The following is a 17229-nucleotide window of genomic DNA, read 5'->3' as shown; positions in this document are numbered from 1 at the left end:
ATTTGACAATCCAGAGGAACCCAGTTATGCTGGTTTGTTCAAAAAGTCTTTTCCATTGCATGCATTTATTTCAAATCTTTAAAAGTAATGTAAGTGAAGATTCAATACCAGGTTTTAATAGAAAAAAAACAGATCTTGTTATTCCAGCTGAGTAAACTGTCCATGACTAAAATGACACTAGCCCTGTCCAACCCAGAATTAAACAACAAAGTAGTTGAAACATTTGTTAGAATGTCAGGTTTGTTTTCATTGGCCTGAAGGCTCAGTTCACTTATTGAGCAAAGTCTCTGCTCCTTAGTGAAAAAAAAACAAAACAAAAACACACACAATTGTGTGCTCCTTCTGCAGCAAAGCCAGCACCACAAGCCCACATTAATGGGAGGACTGGAAGGCCTCCTGTAAAGTCTTCACAGTTCACATTTGAGGTCGGGTTACCACAGATGGGTATTCCTGGTTTAGCAGGCTATATAAATCTGCTGCAGTTAGCAAAGTTGGGAGGTCAGCAAATTCCCAAAGGCTGATATGCAGTTCAAGATGTGCGCTTAACAAGAAAAACACATAGCCGTATGAAGTTACTCCGTAAAAATAATTTCAAATGATTTCTATGGGCATGCAGAAACGTTCCCATTAGCCAAAAGTATCTAAGTTTATTAGGATCACACGAGGAACCTCAGTGCTGCCTGCCACGCCTTCCTTCAAGCTCTAGTGTGAGCTTTTTTTCTTAATTGTTTCTGGTTAGTAATTATCAGGCTATGCAGCTAGCAAAACATTTCACTCCAGAATGAGATGGGCTTACCTGCGTGAAAGAATCCTCGTCTTATAAAAAGTGCTTTGGGCAAGTCGCAAGGTAGGAGCACGGAGGGTTTCTTTAAAATGCCCTAGCAGACCTTTACATCACAGGATCTGTGAGGTGCAATGGGAAGTGTTGGGGTCTGCACAGCTCCGAGTGCAGAGGCAGAGTGCAGGCAGATGAGAAGACTGCTGCTTTCTTGCAGATGCATCATGGCACTATATATAGAACAAGAGAGAGAGAGCTAAAGAGTGGCCACCAGGGTTCTCATATAGCACATGGCTACATGGAGAGGAATAAGTTCATTCTCTTACACCTCTGGGTTTGTTTTATTTGCCAGCTGGAAATGGCACTCTCTTCAGACAAAAAAGATGGGACGCACTTCCATTGTGGTGGTCTCTCCTTTGGCACACACCAGCGGAGGCTCAGAATAGAGCCACCCACTGCTTTTCATCTTGAGTTTGATGAATTTTCAAACTAGTAAGTCCCAAGGAATTTAAACTCAAGGCCATGGAGGTGACGGAAACTTGAATAACTGATCGTCATTACAATGGAGTCCACAACATTACAAAATAGTATATAAAAACATATGGATATGAAGAAAGAAGTCAAGTTATTATGTAACAATAGGATTTTGATTGGAAAATCCACTTTTATACACCTCACATGGCTGTGAAAACTTTATCTTAACTATTCTGGAGTACAACCCAGTATTTTAACTTAGGACAGACCTTATTTTTCTATATTTTGTTGTATTTGTTCCCTTTCAGCTAAGGTACCTTTTCCCTTAAATTACATCTAGTAAAGTAATGAATGCTTTGACTGTACCTGGATATCATTGTGACAAGTCAATTTTGCCAACTACTGCTCCATCATGCACCACTCATTGTTCATAATGTGAGGAACATACGTAGTTATGACATCCAAAATTGTAAGGTACAGTACGATTAAAACAAAGCGATGCAAGATTTCTGAATCTCCTCCTTCTACAGCCCGGTCAGCCACACATCAAACAGTATGTCCACCCAGTGAACTGCATATAAGAATCTAGTCATGGCAGCAATTCACAAATTTCACATCTGCTGAGTTTTGCGTAAACATAAACCAAGGGGCTGGATGGCATGGCAGCACTCTCATTAACAACCAAGCTGTGGTATTTTTGCTCTCTTATGGTTTGTCCACTGTAGCCAGGAGTGTAAATTACAGTCCAGCGGAACTTTGAAATAACTTTCATTGCCAACATTCGTAGTAATAGTAGTAGTAATATCATCACATGTACAGAGTACAGGAAAATTCTTACTTGCATGTCAGATCAACATCCAACACAATTCAACTCTCCACTGCCATTAAAAGCAAGAGTATATTCAAATACAAGAATTCACATACAGATTAGGTGAATTGGCACTCCTAAACTGGCCTTAGTGTGGGCTTGGTGTATGTGTGTGCCCTGTGATGGATTGGCACCCTGTCCAGGGTTTGTTCCCTGCCTCACACCCTATGTTAGCTGGAATAGGCTCAAGCAGTCCCCCAAAAAGCCCAGTTCAGAAAAAAGTAGGTTAGAAAAATGACTGCCTTGACTGACTAATGGAAAAAACACAAAATCTTTAGACTGAAGTTAGTCATTATATATCCCAATGAAAGCAGACACACAGAAGCTGCTTAGTTTTTGGTGATCAAAATAGAAATTGCTTCAGGTGTCATAATATATCTGGGAAGATGGTGATAAAGAAAAAGTCAAGATGGCCAAAAGAAATGTGTCATCAAGTTATACAAACGACTTGTGATTGGTACATAGAACAAGTATGTTTTCAAGAGCTCAAGTAAGAAATGTTACCAAAACTAGATGAGAGGTGACAAATAATGAATGCTCAGCTGGATGTTGTGGAAAAAGCTTTCCTCCATTTTCAAAGAAGTCAGTCACAGAGTCAGAAGAAAATGCAGAATGATTCTTTATTGGCACTGTGGACGCTAGGGGTCACTGTTGCCCCGTTGAACCCACCAGACAGACGTCCCAGACACACTTGGAAAAGCACAAGAAGATTCTTTTAATATTTTCTTCAATAAAGCGCACAAAGTACCGCACACTCCACAGTTCTCCAGTAATAAATCAATACAATAATCAATAATAATAAACACAATCCTCCACTCCCAGCAGCTCCGTCCTCTACCACCCAACTCCGGCTCGATCTGCTGGGTTTCCCATAATCCTTTTTAAAGTCCCTGACCCGGAAGTATTCTGTCTGCTGGTCAAACACCTTCTTCAGGTGCCCCGAAAGTACTGCGGGTTTCTGTCCTCCTGACTCCTAAGTACTTCCGGGTTAACGTCATCATAATATCCCCCTGGTTCTTGGTGAGCTCCCCCTGGCGGCACCCATGGCACCCAACAGGGCTGAAGAACTGGACTCCATGTCCCATGCTGTCCTGCAGGAATCCGGGTAACCATTTCCATCTAGGGGATTTGCCATCTAGCGTCACGGGGGATGTATTGTCCTGCAAAGGCTGTTTTCTTCATTTGAGTGACGTCCCGACCGGACTGAAATGCCAGCCGTCCATCACAGCACATAGATATGCACAAATGTCTCTGTCCATGGAATGACCAATTAATTAAACAATTCATTACCTTTTATACTTTTCTATTACCATTACCTTATCTAACACATCACATCATCTGACTTTTAATATACAGAATTTATCATCTTAACCAATCAACTACAGCCACCAGTATTTTCAGACTCCTGTAGACTCTCCCATTTACCATAATGGCACCTCATTGACAGAGGAGTCTTTATTATTGACTTTGTGCTGCTTTCTAGGAGGGGTCTTTGGACTTTCCCATTGCTTTAACCTCTCTTTTCAGAATGGTGTTCGTTACTCATCTGCCTCATTTTAACCTTAGTAAGTACTTTGGTGGCTCCTTGAAGATGAGGCAAAAGCCTCACATGTTTAAGTTTTAAGCCATGTTTAGTTACTCCTTTAGTTACCTTCAGTCCTTTTCCTTGTTTTAATTGATTCATTAATACAACTTCTTATATGTATAAACTTGTAATAATTTGTAAAGATTATATACAGTAACTAAAAATTCCAAACGTGTATTGTATATAATGCAGCTATAAGGAATAATCAACCTCTCAAACAGAATAGAAACTTATCTGTTTGATGTTACATGTTTTATGTACCGTGACTGGACAGAAAAAAGAAATAAATGCCAGTGATTGTGACTGAACTCACTGTACCTACCAGGTCTGTCAGCTTTCAGATAAAAGGGTGACCTCACAACAATTTGGAAATGTGAAACTGTGCTGGAAAATCATCCCTAATTAGTCATCTAATTTGTCATCCCCTGTTAATTCTAGTTGTGTAATCTGGCATCCTCATGCTGCAAGATTAGAAACTGCAGTCGTCAACTTTGACATCCCCTCTAAATACAAGTCATGCAATGCAACACCAGCTCTAGGGTCCATGTCATCTGACACACAATGGTAGTTACTGTAAAAGACCCACTGAATGGATTCACAGGCCCAGCGTCATAAATGGTGTGAAGTACTCAGAGAAACGAAGCAGCATCTGTGTAACTGGTGAAAAGCATTGAGAGAAAAACTGTAACGGCCTCCCGTGATGTTGTTCCTCTGAACACCGCATTTTCTGCAGGCATTGTGCCACCAGTCTTGTTCCTGCAACAAATTCATGCTTTTGTAAATCAGGTTAACCACTTGATCCCATGAAGACCAACCCCTTAGCATTTGTCAAACTCACTCACATGTTCTTTTGACTGGTGTCATTGAGGCATTACTGGCATACTTTTGGCAACAGAAGTGTCCTCAGGACACCAGGCTCTGAGATTCACTTCTTATCATCTTTTATCTCGAGCCCAATAACAGTCATTACCTGTTACCAATTACCAACCTGTATTACCAATGGACAAGCAAAGTTTAATTGTCACATATAGAAATGGATTTTAGGTGAACATTCATGAAGTCAAAACATTGTCACACACATAAGCTTGAGGCACAACTTCAGGGCTTTGTCAATAATTGCAGCATTTATTTCTATGGTACATTTACATACAACGATGTTGCTCAAAGTGCTTTACAAGATTACAAAGAGACACTTACAAGAAAAGAAAATCAATTAAGATTAGGCAATAACATTAAAGAATAAGTAACAACAAAACAAGGTAAGGTCAAATGTCAACCTTGTAAAATGGTTATTTCATCCGAATCAAGGGTTGGCTCTGTCACGTTTTTCTGTCTGCAGACAACTGTTGGCAGGATGATGACGTTTTCAGTCTCACCTACTTCATAGTCCACCACCATCACTGAGCAGTCAGACTTTGGACTCGCATCTGGAAAAATTTTCTCACTTTCTGTGTTATATTGCTTAGTTATTTTTTGCAAACACTTATACAGGGATCCCTTGCTGGTGCCTCAACCCTTTATGATTTATCTGTTTGTGGTTTTCTTACAACAAATTATTAAAAAAAACTATCAATGGTATGTAAATTGTGACCACCAGTGGTGCACAGCTCCCTAAACACAACAGACACAACACAGCCGAACACAAGACTTTATTATTTCAGTGGGAAACGCTTTTCAACTGTCTCCCACTTTCAGTGCACAGTACACAGTCCAGTAAAACACAGTGCCAAGTGCACAGTACTTTGTCTTACTTCTCTCTCTGTCTCCTTCTGCCTCCACTCCTCCTCGGGTAAGCTTCATCCTCTCCCTCCCGACTCTGGCTCCCTGAGTGGAGTGAGATGGCTCCTTTTATACAGCACCCGGAAGTGCTCCAGGTGTCCCGCGATCTCCTTCTGGGCATATTTCCAGATATGTTGGCAGTCCTGCTGAAGAGTGCTCAGCCATTCCCCCTGTGTCCCTGGCAGTGGCCACAGGCCCCAGTAGTTTTACGCTTTAATGCTCCAAACCTGTGGCACTGTAGTAAGCCAGGGTGGCTGCCCTCTGTCGTCCTGGGGGAGGTATTGCCCTGTGGAAAGTCCTTCCCTCGGCCCTTCCTTTAAGAAGGTGTCTTGGCCTGGCTCCCCATCACACTATATATATAAGGAGGACAAAGCTGTGGAGGAGTGGTGGTGGAAAGGAGTATTGTGTGTCTTGTGCTTAGGACTGTGTTGTGACTAGAGGGATTATGGGAAAGATGTGCCCTCCAGCTGAAGAAAATAAAAAGTTTATTTTATTTTATACATGACTCCCGTGTCCAGTCTGTGCCGGGTCTGGCACAATATACTGTAATATAATATAACTGTATTACATGTATTTAGAATATTTCTTTTAGCTTTTATGTATATTTAGTTGCCATATTTCCATGTTTGGTTTTGAAACATTCCTATCCAACTTCACGAACAATTTCTTGTAAAGTAAAGGGATATTTGTGCATTGCATTAATATAGTTAACATATGGCCACTGTCAATTTGTATTAAGTTGTGCTTCATTTATGTGAAAAAAAACTTACTTTAGAGATCATATACCCTATTTAAATTGAAAATTGTGAATTAGCATATAGCAAACCTCTTTGTCACTGCTTCATTTTCAAAAAGAAGAGCTTATCTCTGTTTTCTGCTGGTCAGTCAAAGGAAAGACCATAACATAGAGGTGGATACAGATTAGTCAGAATCTCATGAGTTCTGCAGTTTTTGAGCTTTTTCTCTGTATTTTTTTAAATGACTCAAGGCTCTCTGAACCAAATAAAATTATAGTAAGTATTATTTTTTTTGTAAAGATCACACTTTACCATTTGTTATCCTCACTGAAGTCATAGACACATTGTTTTATTCACCTGGTATGTGTGAAGTAGGACAGGATCGGGTACAAGGTTACATCACGTTTCACATTGTCTTGGATGGGAGACAAACCAGAACAAATCAGCAACGATGCCAGTTGTGTGAGTATCATAAGGCCCCTCCAAGACAGCAGTACAGGGGTACTATAAAAAGGGAAGAAGACTGGGGACTCCTTCCTATAAAGAGGCTGGGAAAAGACACAGATGTTCTTGTAATTAGGGTCCTGTTTTCTTTGTGTCTTAACTGGTTCTGGCAGAATTGTCTGTCCCTTTTGTGGTCAGATAGCCTCTGGGCTTGCATCGAGTGTCTATAAAAAAAACTCTGGGGACAGGATCCCCAGGACGTTTGTACAGTAAGCCAGAGTAGTAGTTATCTATAGCTTATCTTGGCAAGCTGATCTTAGCAATGAATCTGCAGTATTTGTAGTGTGGCAGTTAACCAGGACCTGGAGATTGGAAAACCACACAGTTACATGTCAAGAGCTAAAGAATGGCCAAGAGGCACAGTAATTAGCACTTCTACTTAATGGTTTGAGCATGCCCAATCACTGTTTGTTTAGAGTCCCCATGTCTGTGTAGGTTTTTCCGAACGTATCTTCCTTTTGCTCTCAGACACATGCTTGTTAGTTTAAGTGGTGATTCACAGCTGGTCCCTCTATGCGTGAGCGTAGGTATGCAGTGTGTGCACAATGGGCAGTGGTCAGGGAGCTGAGGAGCATAGCGGCCCGTGATGTTTCTGATATTAGTGTATGTTTCTACTTTGCTATCAAAACAGGGGCCCCAGTGTGCTACTTGGCTCGGGGGCCTATGATATTGTTAAGACATAAGTATGTGTGAGGGCACCATGATAAATAAAAATGCATTAATTATTGCATTGATACAAATTCTGTGATCCTATTTCGGTCTGTCTCTAAGTGACAACACTTTCATTGTGTCTCCGTCCCTAAATGAGTTCCTTAATCATTGGTGTGCAACTACCAATTAAAAGTGGTCCCTATAATAATGCAGAATTGCTCATTACTGTTTTAAGGGTTCATTATTTTTTGCTTCTCTGTTTATTGATATCAGTACCTAATAAATTTGTTTTTGTCCAAGAAAGCTATTTTGTATTATCAACATTTTGTTTCTATTTTCTATTTTTATTTTGAACCATTACTGCCACCATTGTGTCTTTTACTGGAATTGCTATTTTGTGTACCCGTTTTCTGGGACGCCATTGTGGCTGCAGGAAACGTGGTGACGTAGTTTGTGACCCCTGTGCTAATTCACAATGAGAGTGCCCTTTCTGTCATGGGGTGGTAAGGTGGGAGGTGGGTACCAAACATGGGGTTTATTTTGCTGTAATTCCTGTCATGTTCCCCTTTAAAGTGCTTGTTTTTGATTTCAATTCAAATTCCATCACAAAAAAGGTCCCCCTTTCTACACTTCTATTCTGTTTTGTTTGCCATTTAAAAAAATCCTTTTGAATCTCCCAACATTGATCTTATTTTATGAACTTTTTAACTTTCATTTTTGCCTCACTTCTCAACCTCATGGTTTTTAACTTTTAGCTGTTTTGACCACACCTTATCTTTTGTACAGTCTCATAAAAAACTGCGCCTGCCATTGAAAGGCAGAATAATTAGCTGATAAAACTATTTGCTAACGTAACTGTTTCCCCAAGCTGCTTAAATCTGTGATGTGGATAAGCAAAATGAATCAGTGCTGAAAGTTACAATTTAATTCATAATGCAGAAAAAAAGAGGAGATTTAAATATACTGTAGGCTCTCACATGAAAGAAAATGCAGCAATAAACTAAGAACAGATTTAATAGGAATTGTCCTGTGTAGCAGTAGGGGGCACTATCGCTCCCATGAACCTTCAGGTATCACGCCAAACACCAGGTAAAAGTGCTATAATTAATATTTTTATTATAATAATGTGTACTAAGCACCCTCCACTCTACACTATTCATTAACCAAACACAATAGTATAATAGTAACAATAACCAATCCTCCACTCCCAGACACGTTGTCCTCCTACCACCCAGCTCAGCTCAACCCTCTTGGAGTTCCCATGGTCCTTTAATAGTCCCAGACCCGGAAGTGTTCTCATCCTTTCGCCCATAATTCCTTATCACTTCCGGGTCAGATAAAAGTCCTTTTTTGTCACCCCGGAAGTACATCATTCCTTCCATTCATATGACTTGGAAGTACTTCCGGGGCACAGGGCAAATAACACTCCCCAAGCCTCCCTATAGCGGCTCCTGGTGGCCTCCATGGTATCCAGCAGGGCTGTCCATAAAAACTACAAAGTCCATGAGGCTCCGCTGGAATTCGGAGACCTTCCATGATGCTGTGAGGGGTTCCCTCTGGCGGCCTGGGGGTATTGGCCGGGATACAAAGCCGGCCATGGACCACATCTGTAATGAGGCAGAGGCAATTCTAGGAATTCTGTGGGCTGTAGCAAAGCACTTCACTGCGCCCTCCAACTCATCCTCCTTCCAAGTCCAACATGATAAAATTTATTACCATTATTTTAGCTCAAAGTCTAAATTAATAAGATCGACAGGGAGAATTTAATAAACACAAATTCTTTACTTTAATTTTGTGATAAACATTTATATAAATAAAACAACACAATAAATACATTGGTATTGAATGTAGGAAAACAATAATAATAGAAAAAGGTAATTTTTTAAAATCTTGTATAGTACAATAGCAAATAAAATGTAAATAAATGTAAAATGCACATGGTAATAAAAATAAATACAAACTGCACATGATAATAGTTTTTAAAATAAACTAAAAAGTGCATATAATAACAATCAAAAAAGGAAAAAAAAATTTAAAATGGATCATAAACGTTGTCACACGCATGCGATTGGGAGACAACTTAAGGGTTACATAAATGTAATTACACTCCCAACCAGGGGATGGCGCTGTTGTTTTCCCTTCCTGCCTGTGATTGACAGTTCCATCCCAATGATGTCACCTGAACCCGCCTCTTCCTGTCCTCCAGAGTGAAAACTGGCTCTTTGCCACCATCATGGAGCTAATCGAATGGGAAATTGCGTCTAAAAAGATTATTTTCAGTTGTTTTTTTTTTTTTTTTTGATCTGCCAGTTATACTGGATTCACTACAATGTCCTGGATTCATCTGTTTCTGTTGTTGTTCTTACAAGGTATTAATGTAACTTTCAAAATGGCTGTTTGTAGGCTTTGGCCACATCAAATGCAGCCATGATGTCCTCCTGGGCCAAAGACCTTTGAACTTTGTGTTCTATTGAAATTAGCACTAGGGCTGAAAGCTTCTCCTGGCATCTGGTAGATCTCAAATAAAATTTAATCAGCTTTAAAACTACTCTCACCAGGGGCCACAGTGATGGACAAAAGTTGAACTTCTTGGACCTCGTCTCACTGTTACCAACTCACCTATGGCTGATTTTTTGTTGGTGATTCTGGCCTCATACTGACTACAGTGGGGCCTGAAGAGACTGTCTGAGGCTAATTCAGAACTGACCACATTATATAAGTAAACCAGGCCAATCTAATTGTTGCTTTAACTAATAGCTATCAGGTTCCAAATGAGATCCCCCAAACTGCATATTTTTCTGACCAGCTGTAAGATATCTACTACTATTAGATAGCTACACTTTTGGCAAATGAAGCTGTCTGTACCTGATAAACATAAGCCGTAAATGGCTGCCACACACACAATATGCAAATGTGCCCTCATCAGGCACAGGAGAAATCAAACTTACATTTAGTGCAGAGTTCATCATCATCTAGATGTTTTCAGTTGTTTCTGTGCCTTCAGAGTTTAGCTGGTTTGGTGTATGATACTTGCTTTCAAGCTTCTACCATCAGCTCGATAATCGACTTCAGACTATTGGTTACTTCTCCTAGTCAGATGATGGTTTTTATTCCAACTGTAATTTTTGTTTTACTGCCTGATTTGATTACTTTTTCACTCTATATAAATTATGAGATATTCTCCTCTGCTGCTGTGAAACACTTCATCCTTTCGTTCGTTTAGAGTGTGTGAGATACTCTTGTTCTTCCACTTGATCATTTCATTTCAAAACTCCAACAAACATTTTAACATGGACATGCTTAACTAAATCAACATTACAGATTCTCTACTAATTACCACTTGCTATATTTCAGCCAGCTGGGGTTCAAATTCCTTTTTTGAAGTCTTTTTTGTTCTGTTTTGAATATTCTGTTTATGTTAATACAGATGATCATTTAGTTTCTGTGTGTCTATGTAACTTCTACTATGCTCCTTGTGTCTTGCAGGTGATTTCCCATAAGGTGGGGCCACCTGCCTATCACCGCTAAAGAGCTGCCCTCAAAAACAAGTAACACAGTTGAAGATACATAGATACAGAAACGAAATTATCAACAATATTAACATAGATAGGGAGCAGGTTGAGGAGACCCTGGAGAAGTGAAGTTATGCTCTAGAGAGGAGAGGAATGAAGGTCAGTAGGAACAAGACAGAATCCATGTGTGTAAATGAGAGGGAGGTCAATGGAATGATGAGGATGCAGGGAGGCCTACAGAGTAATTGGGATTGTGGAAGAGAGGTGAAAAAGAGAGTGCAGGCAGGGTGGAATGGGTAGAGAAGAGTGTCAGGAGTGATTTGTGACAGACAGATATTAGCAAGATTGAAAGGGAAGGTCTACAAGACAGTAGTGAGACCAGCTATATTATATGGGTTGGAGATGGTGGCACTGACAAGAAGACAGGAGAAAAAGGTGGAGGTGGCAGAGTTAAAGATCTTAAGATTTGCACTGGGCGTGACGAGGATGGATAGGATTAGAAAAAAGTTCATTAGAGGGTCAGCTCAGGTTGGATGGTTTGGCGACAAAGTCAGAGAGGCGAGACTGCATTGGTTTGGATATGTGCAGAGGAGAGATGCTGGGTATATTGGGAAAATGGAAGGATGGAGCTGCCAGGCAAAAGGAAAAGAGGAAGACTTAAGAGAAGTTTTATGGATGTGGCGAGAGAGGACAAAGAGTAGATGACAAAGTAGAACATCATAAAAAATTCAAAAACGTTGGTGTGATACACATGCAGAGCAGGTTAGAGATCATGAAAGTACTAAAATTCGAAAGTCTCAAAAAAATGGAAATTATTATTCGGTGAAAAGAGATTGAAAATATTGTTTGGATTTAAACTTTAAGGCGAAGACTTGTAGATTGTATAATTCGGAAAAAGTAATGTTACTTCCCAATTAAGAGGCATATGAGGTGAAATCCACATACGCGAGCGGCAGAGACGCAAAGTGGGTGGTGTGTAGCGCAGGCCGGTGAGGGTGGTCAGGTGGGGGTTGGCGAGCAATTGGAAAAAGATGATCAGCTGTGGCAACTCCTAATGGAAGCAGCTGAAAAAGAAGAAGAAGAAGAAGAAGATTAATATAAACCAAAGAATCAAGAAATGGCCAAAAAAATAATCTGAACCCCAGTTTGGGTGTCCTAGGTGAAACATAACACAAGTGTCCTTCTTCTTCTTTTCCTCCTGTTCTTATTGCTTCCAGACCTGTATATCCTCTTCATGATTTATGAAAGCAGCACTGCTTTTCATCACAAACATACGCACAAAGGAGACTGGGACCCCTGGGAGAAGTTTCCGACTCTGCTATTGTAGTGTGTCAATGATATGCATCAAGGGATGTTCTCTCAGATTTGTTGTTGTAATGAGTACCGATGTAAACAGATGCCTTCATTGGCCTCTGCCCAGTCCAAGGCCATAGACAATTGCCTTACTTGCCTGTCCTGTCGCTACGCCTCTGCAGGAAGGATCCTGTCTTGGATCAGCTCATAGGGGCATTAAAGTGGATATGGAAGATCAGAGCGGTGGTAGCTGTGTTGCTTGCCTCCAGAAAAACTTTGGACACTAGTGTTATGATGTAAATTTTTGTTTCTATCAGTTTTCAAATTATTTAATATTTTGTGTTTGTAGTTATGTTTGTGTGATTCACTGATTATGAACTTTTTTTTTGATATATTGAGTTTCTGATTTCCCAATATTGACTTTCATAATGTCTATGGCTCATGTTTCATTGCATCATTTCATTCTTAAATTTATCTGCCTTGTCATATTACAACAGAACAGCCAGTAGTAGTGATTTCAAAATATGAGCCAAATAATGTGATTAAAAATATCAAACACAGTGAAGATTTATCAATGTATTGTCATACAGTAAAGATATCCTAATATCAACATCAAATGCTCAACACCAGACACATAAGTGAATTTTCATCCTATTTCTGCTGAATCATATTATAGATCAGGAGTTCTCTAACTCGGTCCTGGGGACCCCCTGTGGTTGCAGGTTTTTGTTCCAACCAGATTCCTAATCAGTGACAACACCTGATAGCACTGATCTCACTTAATTAGCTGGTTTTATTTATCTTTTATTCTTCATTCAGAAAAGCACAGCAGCATGATTCTTACATTGATAAGAAACATAGAAATATTTCTGGTTTTCCTATGGATTTAAATGCTTAACTCTCTTTTTATTAAATTTCGCCCTTTCTCTGTGCAGTTTGCTCCCTTCATTGAATCTTAATAATGACAATTAAAAACAAGCAGAGCAGAAACCCAAGCAAACAACACTCAATCGTGAAAGGCTGCAACTACTTTAGCGTAGCCCCACAAAGTAGTAAATAACGGATTAATTAAACAATTAGAACACCTAGAAAAGTAGATGAAAATACTGTTAAAAAGAAAAAAATACATAACTGCTTAGTACATTTTAATACTTTTTTTTTTTTAACAAATTTAGTTTTCTAATTTGTATATTGTTCCCAAAACAGGGAATCTGGGAAACAACAGTTCACTTAATTAGTACAGGAATCCAATTAAAAACAGAGGCTGGTTGGAACAAAAACCTGCAGCCACAGTGGGCCCCCAGGACCGAGTTTGAGAACCCCTGTTATAGATAAGTAAGCAAGGTGATTGATAATAATGAAATAGCAGTGTGAAAGTTAAATTGCATCACACAAAAAATTAACTAATGGAATACTTTAAAAGCGTTGTAGTGTTCAAGCACCAAACCAGATCTGAGAAGGTCAGGCTGCATGCCATGTGTGTACACCTGGGCAAAGGTAGGCCTAGAACACTGCAGGGTCTAAGGACCTGCCCATGCAAACCAGAAACAAGCTAGTGACCCCACATGCAAAGAAAAGTTCATACACTCCACAAAGAAATATTTTTCTAGATGGGAAATTGCATATAATGGAAAATTGGAGAAATCAGAGTGTGATGATTGGCGATAAGCAAAACAATTCATGTGAAACTGAATTTGCTGTAAAATTTATTTTGCTAAATGAAAAATGTGGTAAGACAAATTGTTTTTCATCACAAGTGAATTCTGCACCATTAGTTCAGATATTTTCATCTCATCTGGAACTTTTTTCTCCTGTACACCAGCATGGGAAAATTTTGTTTGCTACAGAAAGTGGAAGGAGGTGTGCAGCTACAAAGCAAATACCTCCAAGCACTTAGCTGTTGCTAAAATTCACTTGCCTGGGTATGTGGCCACCAATGATCAGGTTACAGTGGTGGAGAAACTGAGCACAGGTGGTGTTACCCGTGGTGTTAACCTCTGCCCCCAGCCTAGACAGTGTGGCATACTGGTTAAGGGTTTGGACTTTGAACTCGTTGAAGGCTCTGTCACACACATGCGTATGGCAGGCAGCTAAAGGGCTTGAGTAAGGACACACCGGGATGTGGCAGAGTGCACTGATTCTTTTTCTCTTTGGCCGGCAGACCATCCACAGGAGATTCCACCTGGCCCTGTTGACGTCACTTCTGGGTCCGAGCCTATGGAGGAAGAACGTTATCGGCTCTGGCCTCTTTGATGTCACGTCTGGACTTGAGCCTATGGCTAAAGACCCTTATGAGCCTAACCCATCTGACTTCACTTCCTGTCTTCCCCTTTAAAAGCCTCCATCTTTTCCTTATTCCCTCAGTTCTGTTTTGGACTCGGTTTTATACACATCAGTGCTGTGTAACATATTTACGATTTTGCAGCCAGGATGCCAATATACGGGTGGCTGCCCCAAACCTTGCTATGGCTCTGTGTGGAGTTTCTGACAGTTCATATCCCACTGCTGACACTGCATCGCCAAGAACAAGTCACAATACCTGCATGTGCTCCAGTAGAAAAGCAAAAGAAATGTAACTAATTGCATCTTACATGCTGTAAGTCGCTTGGTGTAAATGCATCAGCTAAATAATCAGTAATAATGATAAATGAGTGGTGCTAAATTGAGCTGATGGCCTGAATGTAAAGGCAGGCAGTGTGATGATACTGCATGGAAGGAGCCATGGAATTTTGGGATGGTGCTAGAGGGTGGCTGAGAAAGGAGAAAGCAATTTCAGCTGTGGAAAAACCAATATCCCTTACTTTTCACCACAAAAAAACTTGACAAAATCTGAGTGACTTGCATTTTGCAGTAGTGACATCATATACAAAGCAATTTTGTGAAACTATGTAGGAAATGAAGTTCTTCTATGTCACTCATCACTTGCTTTAAACTCAACATCTAACAATGCTATGTGCTATGATCTATTTCGAATTGCTTCTCCCACTCCCACAATCCTCCGTCTGAGCTTCCTGTTAATACTTTAATTGCTGCCCCCAGATATCTGTTGGCTCTCCTTCCTGCTCTGCCAAAACTATAATCTCAGACATTGTAAAATGGCTCAGTGATTACTTATACATTGGGTATTTAGTGTAAATAAGAGATGCAATTATTTCTTTGTCATCCCAGCCCTACGTACTGATGGTAAGTTCTTCCAGCATGGTCAGATCAGGGCATCTCCCTCATTGGAGATATTTATATTGATGGCAACAACTGCACCTTTCAGTTCCTGAGGCTCAGCTGTGTTATTCCTTCTCCTTCTTTCCTATTAAATCTCCAATTTAGGTTGATTATTAAAAATTGAAATGTGTAGTTATCATCAGCATTTCCTTTACATCCTTGCTAAAATTCATTGACCCGCGTCCTTACATTCAAGACATCCTGCGAAGCCCCCAACCATCCCTTGCGCATTCAACCTATTTAGCAAAGTGATCTCTCCAGAGCCTCTCTCCTTTAACGGACTTCCATTTAAAAAAAAAATATTGCTATTTCAGCTTGGCACACTACCTTTAAAATATTCCATTTTTAGATACATTTTTCTCTTTGGTCTATTCTGGGTTGTGAAAATGCTTTAATCTCAGGGAGTATTATATTAATATTGTAGTTTGGAACCAGTGGAAAATTTTATCATTAATTGTAAATATGTCACATTACCATTTATGTTACTAGGATGCCTTACTTTGTTATTGGGGTCTGTTTCCCAGAAGGAACCAGGACACCATGTCTTGCTGTGGTGCAAAAACAATCGTATTACAGATACAACTTCAGTTTTTACGCTCAGTATTTTATGTTTTCTGGTTCACGGTTTATAACATTCCATATCTCAACTTTGTTTATGGTCTCTCAGTTTTGCATATAACACATCTTATAGTTAATAGCTCCTGGCAGTCCTTGTTGCAGCTTTGCTAATGGTTTGGTTCTTCCGTTTTTGGCAGCGGAGTCTTTGACAATGACTGTCATTATAGTTTCTTAAAAGCATGCGCATCTCCTGGTCCGGTTGACACCGTATCGAGTTTGCTCACATTCCTTTTTGCCAATTCAAGGAGTTGGATGGAACTAAAAGCACAGGTGGACATTGTCCATGCTGCAGTCTAGCAGATTCTCTTTGGTTACTTGTGTTTGTCACAGCAACAGACAAAAGCCAACAAAGCATTCATTGTCCGAGTTTATGGATACTTTGTAAAAAGTCTGTGTGATTTTTGGCATTGAAACTTCTGGCAAATGAACCTTACACTGAAAAAAGTATAACCTCCATTCAACTTAAAATAATTAAGGTAATGATTCACACTTAATATTTTCAAACTGAACCAATATAATTCTTTGTATCTTATTGAACCCATAATTATTAAGTTAAGGCAATTCATTTAGTGTGATTGGGTGTATTTCATTTGTTTTATACTGAAGTAAATCTGTTTTTTAAGTTGTTACAATTTAAAATGGTTTATTGGTCGTAACCTGTTTTTATGCTATTAGAAATATTATGAACATAAAACATTCCAATGCTGTACTTTTTACATTTATTTAAAAATCTAGTGCAAATACACAAGCATTTTGCAGTGTAAATCTTAAATATACAACAAAAAATTATTAAACATTTCTACAGCTTTTTGGAAAGTATGTTTTATTACGAGTTCTTATACTTAAAATTAACAGTTGAGAAACAGAGTTACTTATCAGAAATCCTGCTAAAAATGACCAGATCTGTATTGCCATGTCCACTCCACTCGGGAAAGTGTTCTTCTTTATTGGCAGTTGGAAAGCCAGCACGCTGGAAAGTTCGACCGGAAGAATATTCAAACGGCCCTCCACACAGCACATGAACAACCTAAAATATTAGGTTAAATGAAATAGGATTTTTATGCTTATTCCCTCCACCATAACTTATTTTGGTTCAATCAAATTTTTTACTTTGACTGAGATCTGAAACCAAATATTTCAAGCTACAACACTAAATGACTAATTTTAAGTTGCTTGAAAGAGAAAATTTACATTGAATGAACAACATCAAT

At 39.5% G+C, this 17229-nt stretch overlaps 1 protein-coding gene across 1 annotated transcript in view; it reads right to left on the bottom strand.

The window, feature by feature from the left end:
- Nucleotides 1–980, bottom strand: part of myoz1a (myozenin 1a) — a 50266-nt gene extending 49286 nt beyond the window's left edge. Inside the window, exon 1 of the mRNA XM_039768293.1 lies at nt 797–980. The gene's annotated coding sequence lies outside the window, so the exon portion shown is untranslated. The remainder of the gene's footprint in view (nt 1–796) is intronic.
- Between the last annotated feature and the right edge of the window lie 16249 nt (nt 981–17229).

The sequence above is a fragment of the Polypterus senegalus genome, chromosome 1, assembly GCF_016835505.1.
Source record: "Polypterus senegalus isolate Bchr_013 chromosome 1, ASM1683550v1, whole genome shotgun sequence".
In the NCBI taxonomy this organism is placed as follows: Eukaryota; Metazoa; Chordata; class Cladistia; order Polypteriformes; family Polypteridae; genus Polypterus; species Polypterus senegalus.
This window is presented reverse-complemented; position numbering and strand designations above follow the sequence as displayed.